Source organism: Portunus trituberculatus, chromosome 44 (assembly GCF_017591435.1).
Source record: "Portunus trituberculatus isolate SZX2019 chromosome 44, ASM1759143v1, whole genome shotgun sequence".
Lineage (NCBI taxonomy): Eukaryota > Metazoa > Arthropoda > Malacostraca > Decapoda > Portunidae > Portunus > Portunus trituberculatus.
In genome coordinates this window covers 10,676,455-10,691,176 of record NC_059298.1, presented here as the reverse complement: position 1 = coordinate 10,691,176, position 14,722 = coordinate 10,676,455, and the positions used below count along the sequence as shown (strand labels likewise).

General features: G+C 45.0%; 1 protein-coding gene across 9 annotated transcripts in view; it reads right to left on the bottom strand.

Moving 5' to 3' along the window:
• Positions 1-14,722, bottom strand: part of LOC123519071 (CD151 antigen-like) — a 202,982-nt gene that overhangs the window by 168,857 nt on the left and 19,403 nt on the right. For 7 of the 9 annotated variants that reach the window (XM_045280248.1, XM_045280249.1, XM_045280254.1 and 4 more), the window contains exon 2: positions 4,802-4,828. The exons of the other annotated variants lie outside the window; for them this stretch is intronic. The gene's annotated coding sequence lies outside the window, so the exon portion shown is untranslated. The remainder of the gene's footprint in view (positions 1-4,801; positions 4,829-14,722) is intronic. 9 annotated transcript variants of the gene reach the window in all.

The following is a 14,722-nucleotide window of genomic DNA, read 5'->3' as shown; positions in this document are numbered from 1 at the left end:
GTTAGAGATAGGGGAAGAATTGCGGGAGGAGAAAGGGAAGTGGGATGTCTGTCATGTTCTTGCATTATCCTCTACCTCCTCGTCATCATCCTCGCTTATTTCTTCTTCCTGCCTACGTTCCATCATCCATTATTTTTTATCAACAACCTCCGCCACCACATCGCCGCAACACGCTCCATTTTCTCCCTTGTTTTTCTTGTTCGTCTCTCTCTCTCTCTCTCTCTCTCTCTCTCTCTCTCTCCATCCCAGCCTCGCCGTCTTCCCCTCCTTAGTTAATGTTTCGTCCCTCCTTGCCTGGTTCCTGCCCTCCTGCTCTCCCTCTTCCCTACATGTCTGGCGGGGCCCCTCTCACCGCCATCATCCCAGGCACGCACTCTCACTTAACGGCCCACAAAGCCACTCAGTTTTATTCGCCTTAATAGTACGCTGCAATGTGTCTTCTCTCGTACTTTCAGATTTGACAGCAGCAGCAGCAGCAGCAGCAGCAGTAGTAGTAGTAGTAGTAGTAGTAGTAGTAGTAGTAGTAGTAGTAGTAGTAGTAGTAGTAGTAGTAGTAGTAGTAGAATATAGTATCTAGGAATAGCTTAAAAGAAAGGAACCTTGAATATTACAGCAAATTCTCCACCTTCCCGCAGCCTCCCGGAGCTGACTGGCTGCCTCTTCCATTACCTTGAGCGAGAAACCTAACCCATCTCTCCTCGATTCCCCGCTGCTTCCCGCCTATCCACTCTCCAAGCTTCCTTCTGTGCCCTTCCCGCACCGAAGACGCGCCCTACAAGTACCACGGCTGCGGGGGAAGTTATAAGCGCCATAAGAATGTTTCGAGAGAGAGCGAGGCACTCCGGTTACCCTACACAGCCGCCCCATGCAGCTGCTTCCTGACACAACCACTAGCGCCAATTTTAAGGTTTATTTATTATATTCTACTATCCGGCAGTCACGTTATGATCCTTATGGCAGGGAATTTTACCAACGAAGTATTTAGTTTACAAGATTTCTACCGCCTATCCCATTTCCCAATGATAAGATAGGGTTATGTAAGGTTAGATTCAGGAAACTTATGGTAATGAAATTTCTTTTTTGGTGAAATTTTCGGTGTGGAAAAACCTGTGGGAGGCATTTGCTGAGACTGAAGTTATATGAAAGCGTTTCATCCACACAATAAGGAATATCGAGTTTATTGATCCACGAACAGGAAAAACTAAGTCGGTTTTCCCTTATAAGCTATACGTCTATGCGCAATGACAAAAGCAACCCTAAAAGCTAAAGCAATCCTACAAAACCAATGACAAAAAAAAAATCAACAAATTTCCTATCTGTTCGGCCACAAAGACGAAAATATATCGATCGCCATCCACAAACTTAGACAACAGTTAAGACTCGCCAAGGTGCACGTAGTGAGAGTATCTCCCAAGGTGCCAAACCCCCGATACTCCCTCAGGCCTCTCAGGATTCTACGGGGTTGTGCAGGTCGGTCGTAAAGCGATCACCAATGGTCACCAGCAATTAAAACTTACCCTTGTTGCAGACTTTACCACTGAAGAGCAACGAAAGGGGAAGAGAATCAGAGGAGAGGGAAAATGAGTAAGGGAGATGAAGGAAAGGACAGGAGCTAAATGATAAGTGAGGAAAGATAGGCGAGAGGAAAGGTAAGGAAGATGCGGTAGGTAACGAGAGAAGTGAGCGAGGAGGGGAAAAAAAATGGAAGGATCTAACAGCTGGTAAAATGAAAACACAGTGCGAGGGTAGGCGTTGTTTGTTCTACCCACCTAAATCGCAGGTCTGAGAGAGAGAGAGAGAGAGAGAGAGAGAGAGAGAGAGAGAGAGAGAGAGAGAGAGAGAGAGAGAGAGAGAGACGTGGGTAAAAGCAGAAAAGAGAGATTCCAGACTAAAAAGAAATAAAGCATTAAGAAAACAAACAAACCTGCATTACGGCCGGACAGAGACACAGACAAAAGAAAGACAAAGGCAAAAGGAATGAATAGACAAAGATGACTTATGAAACATTTATATATATACGAATTGTCAAAAATAAAAACATACAAAAATCAAATAAAATCAGCAAAATATCGAGGACTTGCATACTTCTTCCTTCTCTTCTATTTTTATTTCCCCTTCTATCTCTTCCTGCCATTGTTCCTCCATATTACGCTCCTCATCACTGAATCCCCTCCTCAGAGTCTCTCACTACTTCTTCAGCTAACTTTATTCCGCGGCCCTCACACCGTAAACTTCTCCACATGAACTTCCAGCGTCCTCACCACATTTTTCTTAACCCAAGCTTACTCTTGCTTCATTCTACGCCTCCAAACTTCCCTCCACAACCTGTCTGCCTCCCCTTCCCTCCTCCTCCCAGCTCCAGCATCACTCTCACTCGTCCTTCCCTCCGCCTTGGCCAAGAAAAGACAAAGTTCCTGCCTTGCAACTCCCTCAAACAATTAATATGCCTCAGCCTTGCTGCTCGGGGAATCGTACCTGTAATTATTCACCAGGTAGAGCCTTGTGTGTGTGTGTGTGTGTGTGTGTGTGTGTGTGTGTGTGTGTGTGTGTGTGTGTGTGTGTGTGTGTGTGTGTGTGTGTGTGTGTGTGTGTGTGTGTGTGTGTGTGTAGGAGGGAGGCGGAGAAAAGAAACGTCAAAAACCACTCCCACTCCCAGTCTACAGTGCCCATTGTGCTAAAGAATTCTTGATTTCCTCGAAAAGCGAGAAAATAACGCACATTACCTCTTTCTTTTCCTTCACAATGGGGACGTAAAATCCACGTCCGTCACTCTGATGGTGCAACAATTATTATTCATCACAGCTTTACCGAAAAATTACACCCCGGCCTGAACCTAAATGCTTAAATTAAATCTTAAATGAACAGCACTTAAAATTCGCTTGAAGCTAATAAAACTTAAATTGATCCCTTTAAAACAAGCATAATTGTGTTTCCTTTCGTCCATCACTTATACTACACGCCTGGCTGAGACTGGCTGTAGGACTGACGCGGAGATAAACTGTGGAGTAGCAAAGGGTAGCGTAAGGGAGCGTAAAGAGCAGGAAGGCAAGGGCAACGCACGGACTTTATAGTAGGAGCAAGGGAGCAACTGCCAAGAGGGAGAAATAAAATGTAGGCAACAGTTGGGGCCAGATAGAAGATAGTGTTGGGATGCATAGCGTGAGGCGGCGAGGAGCACCACTAGACAGCGAGAGCCTTGGTGCTTCCAGAAGTTGACAGTGAGAAGAGCACCAAAGCCTTGCATGTCGACAGAGGCTTTGAGAATCTTGAGCTACGCCTGCCTTACTCCCCGGCTACCAAAACCAAGCAAGACGCGGGACCTCACTCCTTATGGTCTCCCTCTCCTTCATGACTTGTCACGCACTCTCCGGTATCGGGTAATAAGCCAGACTTGCTTCAGTGGCATTACTGTTATTATCTTGTGATCGCTGACTACAACTGCTCTTATTTATCTCTTGCCAGACTAATCGAATTACAGCTCAAAGAAAACAAAGGAACTATTGAAAATATAAGACGCGAAAAATTATCTGAACATTCCTAGGATTTATAGGGGGGGAAAAAAACACGATTTTCCTTACGCATTACGTTTAAACTTATCAAAACATTTCTAAAAGTCGACGTATGTTCTGTTAGCTCTAAAATCTTACTGTAATACTTCGTCGTGGATATTGTGAATAAAGGCAGTTTCCTTGGTAGCACTTTACGTAAATAAAGTAAATGCTTATTATTGCAGGCCTACGATTCAAGTTTATGTGAACTTACAACAAATTTCCTTCTCTAAATTTATTTTCTTTTTCAGTGCAGTTGCTTTCGGCTTATCAAAGAAATATTGAACTTCCTTGGCTCGGCTGACCTAATGCTTGTAAACATTGCTATAACTACCTACTCTCCGCGCTCACTTTCCTGAGTTGGTGGGTTTTCCCGTGGTGACACTCTCTCTCTCCCCGTACAGTTTTTCTATGTGACGCCAGCCGAAAAAGTAACACCTTTCGTTACTGATCCAGTAATATAAAACATCAAGCAATTAATTGTTTAATTAATCACAAGCTTACTAAGATTGACACTAAAAGTTAAACATATCATTGGCACCAGCTATTCCACTTCTGAGGAAAGTTTTGATGCACTGGTGAAATCAGTTTACCTTTTCGTTCGTGGCGTCAGGCAGCACCATCTGCCAACGGTGCAGTGGCTCCTTGATCGCCACACCCACACCCCTCAAGTGGCACCGCTGCACACGCCAACAAGGTGGGTGAAGCATGGCCATATAGGCCACTAGGACCATAAGTCTTAACATATAAAGGTAGGCAGGCGAGTAAGGTGAGATGTAAGCGGCGGTACGTCAGGTGACCACGACGCTCCGGGGTTATTTTCATCCGTGATGCCTTGCGTGGGTGGCCCCGAGCAGCTCCTGTTTCTTTGTTCACACACGGCGCAGCTACTCGCCAACTCATCCCTTTCCAAGTTCATATAAATTTCTTTAATTAAACAACTTCTGCAGTTCCTTAAGGCTTATGTCCTACTGAGCACATCAGGTTCACAAGAGCAAGAAATGACCCTGTCCTTCACAGCAACGCAAACCAGTCATGCCCAGTACTTGGCAGACTACAAGCACACAGAGGAAAGCACAGCTGTGGTGACGTGTCCCAGGCTGCATTGATCACCTCCATTTGTCATATTTCCCATAACAGGGCAGTAACATGACACGAGGCTTCTCACGAAATAACACGGTTAACAAAAATAGTGATTGTATTTTTTATTTACACAGACACAGACGGACAAGCAGACAGACGCGAGTACTTACCGATTGTGTGGAGCCGCCTCGCCCGATCTGGGAAATTAGAGAAAACGTCATTAATTAGCTGCTTCGACTCGCATCAAAGAAAGAAATTCAAATGAGAGGGAAATCCATTCTAATCTTACAACGAACTCTCCTTTGCGAGATAATTTAATAAAAATACTTAAAACCAATATTAAGAAAATTTTTCTTTATTTGTAGATGGCTCAGCAAGTTGAAAAATATAACTAATCTCATTAACCACGCTGTGGAGGGAAAAATAAAGAAGGAACGAAACTACAGGCATATATAAAGAAATGCATACTCGCTTATTGCCCGTCCGCCACTCCCATCCTAAAGCGCCGCGGGGAGAAGCAGGTGAGCAGCAGGACGGTTTCCCCCACGCTGCCTTAGCTGCCCCGGGCTGCTGAGAAGGTGGCAGTCGCCTGTGTCGCCCCGAGGAGAACCAAAGCTTCTGAGTAGTTTACTCCTCCCTTGTTCTCTTTCCCAGACAATGTCTGCTTTTCATTTATGGTTCTTTTGTATCTTCTTTTATCTGACTTTGTTACACCAGTGCTGGGGCTTCTCCCCATACACATTTGTTTTCATTAAATTAATTTGTTTCCAACAGACTCGTCAAGCATGCTAGATACAACTCAGCGAGCAGCGTGTGAGTGTCCCGAGGTGACAGAAACAGCCTGACAGCCCTGCTTCCTATTTATCTATAGATGATGCATACGTACTGACAGTTTTCTTATACAAATGTCTTCTTTCGACAGCCGATAAGGTAATGCAGGCAAAATACAAAATAAAAAGCCTTAATCTGCATCATTAAGAAGCAATATACAGGCAGAAGAGGCAGCAGCAGCAGTCATCAGCCGCTACTCATGCTGGTCACCTTACCACCCCCAGCCGCTGTGCACCGGGCCAGGTGAGGCATGAGCGGGCGGCGCCCACAAAGCTGTCCTAGACACGGGCAGCGGTAGCCACCATTACCTGGACTTACCGAATTTTCTAACAATGTTATTTAAAGTGTGAGTTACGGAACCATCTTCGTTCAATCATCACCACTACAGTGTGCGCCGCCCAGCCACCCTCGTGGTCTCCAGATGGCGTAGGTCAGGTGTCAGTGAGCGGAGAGACGCGGGTTGCCTACCTCCCGCCAGCGGCAGTGGGCGTAACACACTGTTGCCGCTCACCCGGTCACGAGAACCATGCCAACGGTAAAAATACTTTAGCTTTCACGGCACGCACATCATGTGGCAACACTGCAAAGACGCTAGTGCACAACGCCGAGGATTTTGCTCTCATATTAACCTTGGATGCTCCGTGAGATGAGAAGCCGTTTTCCCCCAGCCAGGGTCGAGGCCAGCCCAGCTCACCCAATGTACACCACATGCAGGACGCTCTGCCCTCCATTCTCAGTCCTTCTACTCACCGACACCTATAAACTCTACATCAGTACCGCGACATGCTCCTCAGGCTTATGACTTCGCTCAACATTACTTTCTCTTTACCAGACATGCTATACTCCACAAAAGGATTTCAGCTTGCATGCCTGCATGTATATGGTATACTGCAAAACCATACTGCCCCTCCACCTCCCTCCCCTGTCCGCAAAAAAAAAATAAATAAATAGATGAAATAAAATATCATAAATATAAAAGATTACTCAACATTACAACGGCTGCCTGTGCAGGGTCAATGGGAGCTGTGTGTGTGTGTGTGTGTGCGTGTGTGTGTGCGTGTGTGTGTGTGTGAGAGAGAGAGAGAGAGAGAGAGAGAGAGAGAGACGAGGGGGGGGGGCGTTCACACTTGATCTACTGAACGTATTGTTCGTCAAGTACTGTGGCAGTATCATGGCGATAAGAGTAAGAAATACAACATGCATAACACGTGTGCATGCCAAGCAACTTTGTGCACATATAAAACACGTAACTGATCTGCGTAACCCCATAAAACTGGGCGTGATAGTTTCATGTGATGAGTAAACAAGACGACCGTGCATTTGTGAAGAGCAGGAATGCGTGACAGAGAGACGAGTGGCGAGAACTGTGGGAGGCAAAGACAGGACGAGTAAAGTACAAATAGAGAGAGAGAGCCCCAAGTTCATTCTATCGCCTAAGTACACAGTGAGCCGCAGAGCATGGAGGGCGCGGGAGACGGTCATGGGTTGCTGATGGATGTTCCACCGCCTGACAACACTGGGACGATGAGACACGAGAGGATAAGGCGTGACAAAGTGACATGACGGGTGACAAACAATAAAAAGAGGAAATGAACGGACGAGAGAGAGAGAGAGAGAGAGAGAGAGAGAGAGAGAGAGAGAGGAAAAGAACGCAAACAAAATGTCGGGTAGCACTGTAAAAGGGCGGGGGAAGTGCTCGTCGCGCCTCGCCAGGCACTCAGCACCCCATCCCAGCTGATCTGATGTGCCGTGTTCCTGCGTTTATTGCATTTCCTCCCCCGACAATTTAATGCATCGTAAATAAGGTAAAAGTGTGGTGCTCCTGCTCACTACATTTAATCTTTACTGAGCCTACATTCTATTTGATATATAATCTAGCCAGTGTTCTCAGATTTTTCATCAGCACACTGGGGAAAATTTAAAAAAATATACAAAATTTACGCACACCTAAAATAACAAAGAGATCAACAAAGAAGATAAAAAATGAAACGTACACCAATAAGCACCTAAATAAACGCAAATTGTTTACAGACGCACCAAGAGTCCATGCAGTGACTTTCTGCTGCGGCTAACTCAGGCAACACATGGCAGCCTTGAATAATGTCTGTGAATTACACCCCGCCTCGTGATAAATTTAGCCTCAAACTTCGCATTATTAGCTTCAATCGGTTTAAAAAGATGCTGCAGGAGTTACGCCGTGATCTGGGGACTGCATCGGCTAACTTCCCACCAAACTTTGTACTTCTCACAGAAACTTATTCATCCTTAAGATAAATCCCTGAGCGGCGTGAGTAATTCACAAGTTGAGGAAGTTTAACCTAAGAAAGATTCATCCCTTCCAACATTTCGAAAAGTTCAGCCAATGATACAAACAGCATATCCCTCCTATAGCGCAAGGAATGGTAGCCGCGGCGCACACGAAAGGGACGACACCGCAGCTGCAGGGAGGACAAAGCAGAGTTGCAGACAAGTAGCAGCTGCATGAGGCGAGGCTTGTGAGGGGAGACGAACGCGCGAGATTGACAGACATAACACTAACAGAAAAACCCAGACAACACTCCACCCGCCAGGCGCTGCGATACAGAGTTGATTCACCCGCCGCTGAAAGTAAAGCTTTAAACGTTTTTTGTTGAGCAGGATTCAGGGTTTGGCTTTACATCCCGAGCATCCGTCAACACACTCGTTGTTGTCAGTCGCCCTTCTCTTCCTCGCCCTTCCTTTCCCTCTTCCCTTTTCTACCCCCCGGGGCACCCTACCCACCCATCTCCTCATCTCATCTAAAACTTCCTCTGTCTCTCTCTCCGGTCCAATCTTTTCCCCTGACATTAAAAGGGTGAAGGTTCCTAGTATTGCTGGCTGTGGTATTCCATCTCTGTAAGAATCAAAATGAACATTGCGCATTTCGTTTGTCGAAGATCCAGAATGTGGCAGCTAACGAAGACACCACAATATGCCTAATGTATTAGAAGATAAACAGTGCAGTTATATATAGCACATGATTGTACCTATTTGATTTCTAGCTTCTTCCTCCTCGCTCTTCTCACACTTCAGAATAAATTTGCGCACTATCAGATGCGACTCATTAACTGTTACGCATGATATTCTCACGCTAACTGTCATGCAAACATGCTTCTAAACTTGTTTGTAGAATTGCTTGTCTATTTGTTTTGGTTTACTTATGACATGCCTGCTCTCTCTCTCTCTCTCTCTCTCTCTCTCTCTCTCTCTCTCTCTCTCTCTCTAATGAGTCAGTAACGCAGCTCACATCGCTCAAAAGAACTTGCACAAGCACCAGTCTTTCATCGCCCTCATGAGTGCCGATGCGAAGCGATCCTTGGGGCATTAATCACAATCGGGCAAGCGAGAAAATATTAGCCTATTTTTCTTGCAATTTGCGATTGAAAAGAAAGGATGGAGTCTGGAGGGCTGCCCATTATTCCTTTAGTTTACATCCTCATTCAAATTAATTAAAAGTTAATCAATTTGAATGATTAAATTAAAAGTTAAAATGTTGCTGTAGTCTGCGGCAAATACCGAAGAAGAGGGAAGTTTTACTGCTTGGGAAGTTATGGCAATGTTAAATGCGTGGCAGAGGAGGACACCTTTTCACTAGTGCAAGGGACTTTTGAACGTCTGTAAAAAGGCAAGCAGGAGTGAGGGGCAAGATGTGGCGTGAGGGGAGAACGGTAGCAGCAGATGGAGGAGAAGTGAAGAGAGCTGCAAGTGATCTGAAGAGGAAAGAAAGGCGTGGCGAGGACATGGGAGAGAGTGTGTGAGGAAGGACAACTGTGTGTGACCTTTTATCCTATAAAGTTATAATATTTCACATTTCATCCATATTTTCCTAACCCTTTATCTTTATTGTCCCACATCCATTTCAAATTTCATCATTACCGTCATCACCCTAACACCACCACCACAAACACCACCACAGCACGAATGCACACCGCAACCTTCTCCGAGTCACTCCTAATCTATCCCTCCAATCATCTCACTCGATTCCACCACCACCTTCATCACATAAACTTAATTTTTGGTCCACTCCTTCAACACCCCACCACCTGCGCCTTCTTCCTCATCAAGCACCGCCGCGCCCTGCCTCCAACACCCAGCTCCATCCAAGGACGCAAAGCCAGCCGCCCTCCTCCACTACCACGACCTTGATAAGCCTCGCCCTCGTCCCCACCCTCGCTCCTCCAGTCACGCCCTACACTCCACATCACCCCAACCACAAACTACTCCTCCCAGTCATCCACGTCATCAGCGACACACTAAATAAACCGCAGACTATCATGTGCACTGACTCACGACGCCTAAACGACACAGTAGAAATTTCGCTCCCTTCCACATTGTTGTTTTTCTTTGCAGACTAATACAGTATCGCCCGAACTGCATTACTGAATTACAGACCTTCGTGCAATAATCATCGTTTGTAACCAGCACCACGAGACTAAAGTATAGTCTTCGCAACACAAGGCAACACAAGAGATACCCGACACAGAACACAATATGTCTCCTCACATTGATGCAAATTACTGCATGATGGAGGAACAGAGCGCCCCACTGCTTCAACTCTCCCTTCTGCGCTCCCATACCCTAGGGCTTTCCCCACGTCTCTCCACCACGCCTCTTGATCATTCCTCCCAAACCTACGAGTCATCATTTCGCTCTCTAATGGGTCCCTACATCACCATTACCAACTCTCTCTCTCTCTCTCTCTCTCTCTCTCTCTCTCTCTCTCTCTCTCATATCTTACATCGCCCCATTCTTTATCACATCCTCGCCCCAGCCTGTTGATGAGGACTAGCGAAGCAAGGCGTGTAAAGGGTCGCCGCTCAGTGTCCTTGCATTACATAAGCATAGTAACCCCACGTTCTATATTTCACTAGAGCACTCGAATGCCCGGACTCATGAGTGGCCCTTAGTGACTCGCGCCCTCAAGAACTAATGAAAACAAAAACAGGAGCATGAAATTTATTCCAGCCATGCTTTTACCTAAAGGCATAAAAGGGAATATACCGCATGGCATGAAATAATTTGAGTTTATGGTAATATTAACCTGAACACTCCATTTTCCATAGCATACCGTCACCACACGACTCCGAACCAAATGTCTGTATGTGGTGTGTGGCGGTGTAGCGGTGGCTCCCCTCACACACTGGCATCACCAACAGTTAAAGAAAAAGAGACTGAGGCACGTAACCAAACACCAAGGAGCGCCAGACATAAGCAGGCGCCGTCACTATTTGGGGAATGACAACACGTAAGGGAGTTGACAAAATTGCCAGTTATGAAAATTTTCACCTGGCATAATGATGTCAAATATAAAGTCTACTACCACCTCATATACTATTGAAGTTGTGAAGGACGATCTTTAGACAACGCGTACTGGTAATCCGAGACTGCAAAGGCAATGAAGGCGACAAGAGGAAATTGAACGAGTTAAGAGTTATCTTGGTGAACGCAACCCTGTAAACGTGACACTACAGGATGAGAAACGGCAAGCCCCGGGGGCCGTGAGAGCAGGACGGCAGGCAAAAACGGGGAGAGCAGCTGCTGGTTCAGAGGAGGGGCGGATGACAAGAGGAGGGAGGGGCAGTGAGGGACGGGGGATTATATGGCAACAGAAAAATACTTCCACCACCACAAGAAACGAGTGGCTCCACGAGGGACCATTACCGGCCGGATGTAATGCTGTGAGTTGCTCGCGTGACACGCTGGACGATCAACCCAAGAGTGGAGACCAGCCAGCCACTCGACCTCCTGCCCGCTAAACAAGCGGAAACGGACGTCACGCCGCGCAGTGCCACACAAAAACTCTGGAGTCACAAACCTCATGGGCAGCACCAGATCCCTGTGGTCCAGTGCTGCTCCTTCACAGCCCCACAACTAACATTACGACACCACCTACGAATATAAAACACGTAAAGAACAAACAGCAACTGCCACGGGTAGGTCTAACGGCCTCTTGCACCTTCATTAAATTTCTTATGTTCTTAACGAAAATGCAGACTTATTTACAATACATTCACGACAGCATTATTCTCTGCATGAGGCGGTAAAATCATATTTTGTTTTAGATTGAAATCTTATAAAGTACCATTGCTTCCTGTACTGAACATGACGAACATGACTGTTGCAACTTACACACAACATACACGTCTGGTATAATGATAAAAGTAATGAAATTAATAATTATGAAAATAATAATAATAATAATAATAATAATAATAATAATAATAATAATGATAACAATACTAGTAGTGTAGTAGTAGTAGTAGTACTAGTAGTAGTAGTAGTAGTAGTAGTAGTAGTAGTAGTAGTAGTAGTAGTAGTAGTAGTAGTAGTAGTAATAATAATAATAATAATAATAATAATAATAATAATAATAATAATAATAATAATAATAATAACATCCATCTCTAACTAATCTATTAATGGCACTTGTGGTGTTGGGTTCCTTCCTTCGGGACTGGCTATGGCACAGGGTATGATTATTATTGCTTGGTATTAGACACCAGTGACTGCAGCACAAGCTTGTTAATCAAAATTGTTAACAGCAAATTTCATTAGAATATTTGAATTAATTTCCACTTTTCATTGACGCTGAGAGCTCATGATGACTCTCTACAGTGTTAAATCTATTCGACGACACGTCTTTAGGACACCCTCGGCCTCACAGTCCACCACCACTTGCTTCCTTGCTTTGTGCTAAATAAACTTGTTACGATAGTTTTTGCTTGATATATAAAACAACACAGTTCTAACATTCTGACACCTATAATGAATTTGACCTTATCTGTCAAGAGAATCGTTTAATTTGTATTTACTTCCCATGATATTCAATACCGATTGTTCTTAAAAGGTAAATTCCTTTGTTAGTATTCCCTGCAACAAGGCTGAGAAAATTCAAGTTTTGAAATGAAAAGTTGTCTCAACGACGAGAATCCAATTATCACAGCAGGAAGTTATAATGGTATACAAACCATTACACGCACCTCAAATAATTCATAAAATCACCAACTCAAGAAAAAAAAAAAAACTGACCGCATTGGATAACATATACTTATTTAAATCACACTATAAAAACAAAGAAAAAAAAAGCACAATGCCGGCACGACCTGCATAGCGCAACGCAACGCAACCTTCACCCACTTAATGAAGCTCACTTTAGATCTCCTACTCTTAACTCTCACCCCCTTCCTTCCCTCCCTCTTGACCCTACCCCCTTCCCTTGACCGCTGATTCCCCTCCCACCCCCAACCCCTCTTTATCAACTTAAGTACGGCATGCTACCTGCCCGCCTGTCCTCTCCCCCCCCTACCCCCACACACACACACACTGCACAAAGTACCCTGCGACACTAGCGAGCTCAGTTTATACACAGATTACAAGTAGGTACACACAAATTTAGCTTAAGAATAACGTGCAGCTGGAGAGGAAAAAAATAAATACCGATGTAAGGGCCAAGAGATCTGCTGCTGGTTGTTCTTCCTTCAAGTTTCTTTGCGTTCCGTTAACAGAAGCAGCAGCAGTAATAACAATAACGCTTTTACCTTCCATGACTTGTGTTTTCCCCCTCTCTTGCTTTCATCCTGTACCTTTGCTTCTCTCTCTCTCTCTCTCTCTCTCTCTCTCTCTCTCTCTCTCTCTCTCTCTCTCTCTCTCTCTCTAACCCTCCCCAACAATGCACAAAACTCAAACTATACACAAGCAAAACACGCATGTATACAGAAGGCCATCAAAGAGGAAGGGCCGCGTTTTCCCTGTGTGTAGATGTAGGCCACCAGTACACAGGGCAATCGACGCCGGCCGATGACAACCCTAGTGGCACTCCAACGCTAAACTGAAGGGGAGAAAGCAAAGAAAACAGTGATGAAAGGGAGGGAGGGCAGCAGCGATGGGTGCGAGGGCGCGGAGGTGTAATGGAGGGACGGGTTAAAAAGGGGGGAAGATGGAGGTGAGGGAGGGGATGGATGGATGGAAGGAGGGGTAGGGGAGGGGAGGTGTTTGATGGGTGGGGGTGTGAGGGGAGGGATAACCAGCGTTGATCATGACAAATGAGGACGAGTGGTGAGAACTGGCTGAGAGAGAGAGAGAGAGAGAGAGAGAGAGAGAGAGAGAGAGAGAGAGAGAGAGAGAGAGAGAGAGAGAGAGAGAGAGAGAGAGATGACATTTATATATAATTCTAATGTAGAGAAGACGCAGCACAATTAGATTTGACGACAGAGAAAGATACATAGAGTAAAAAAAAACATAAAAAGGCAAGCCAACATAAAAAAACGTCATAAAAAAAATGTAACGAAGAAAGTTGAGAGAGAAAACTTGTCGAGAGTTATGATGACTTATTGTTTATCTAAAGAGTAAATACAAGAATCTATTTTAGCACAAGCAGGAAGCAGCAACGAAATCACGACACAGGAAATCGGAAGCGGAAGCGTTAATCAAAACCTGCTTCCTACGCACCAAAATCAAATGCGCTGGTAAATTTTCACTGGGTGCACAAAGAGAAACGGAAATAGAAATCTCAACTTCCAAAAAGAAGAAACCGGAAGAAGGGAAAACCAGAGGAAGGAAAATAAACAATTAGAAAAAAAAAAGAATGACAAGGGAGAGAAAAAAAATCAGAAAAAATGTGAAAGAGGGAAATGACACATGACAGACTTGAAAAAAAGACAGACAAGTAAATTAAGGTGTAAAAGTGACTCTTGATCTTTTTCTCTACAGATCAATAGACAGATAGACAGATAAATAGATAGATGGATAGGTAGATAAATAGATAGATAGATATATAGAAACAAATGGACAAACATACATAGTTAACCTAATTCAATGCAACATACATACCTACTCAAACGTAGTCGAAGCAACCACGTCTTCATATAAAACAAATCAAAACGAAGACCAGAAGGAAGAGGTCATCAAACAAATTTTCATCACTACACAAGCTAAGTTTTGCCTCGCCTCGCCTCCCGTGCAGCTGTACGAACCATCCCTGACCTCCTCCCTCCGTAACACCCACCGTTCTCTCCTTTATCAAGCAACCTTCACCACCCACCCAAAGAGAAGCCCACCCCCCCAACCAGCCTCCCACTCACTCAACAAACCTCTAACCAACATCCCTCATTCTTAACTAGTATTCCCCCCTTCCTCATACCCCACTCACTGACACCTTCACCATCCACGGACATCTCACCACCCTCCTCACAGCTCTCCCTCATACCCTCACCTATCGACACTCACTTGGCCTCGTTCTCCTC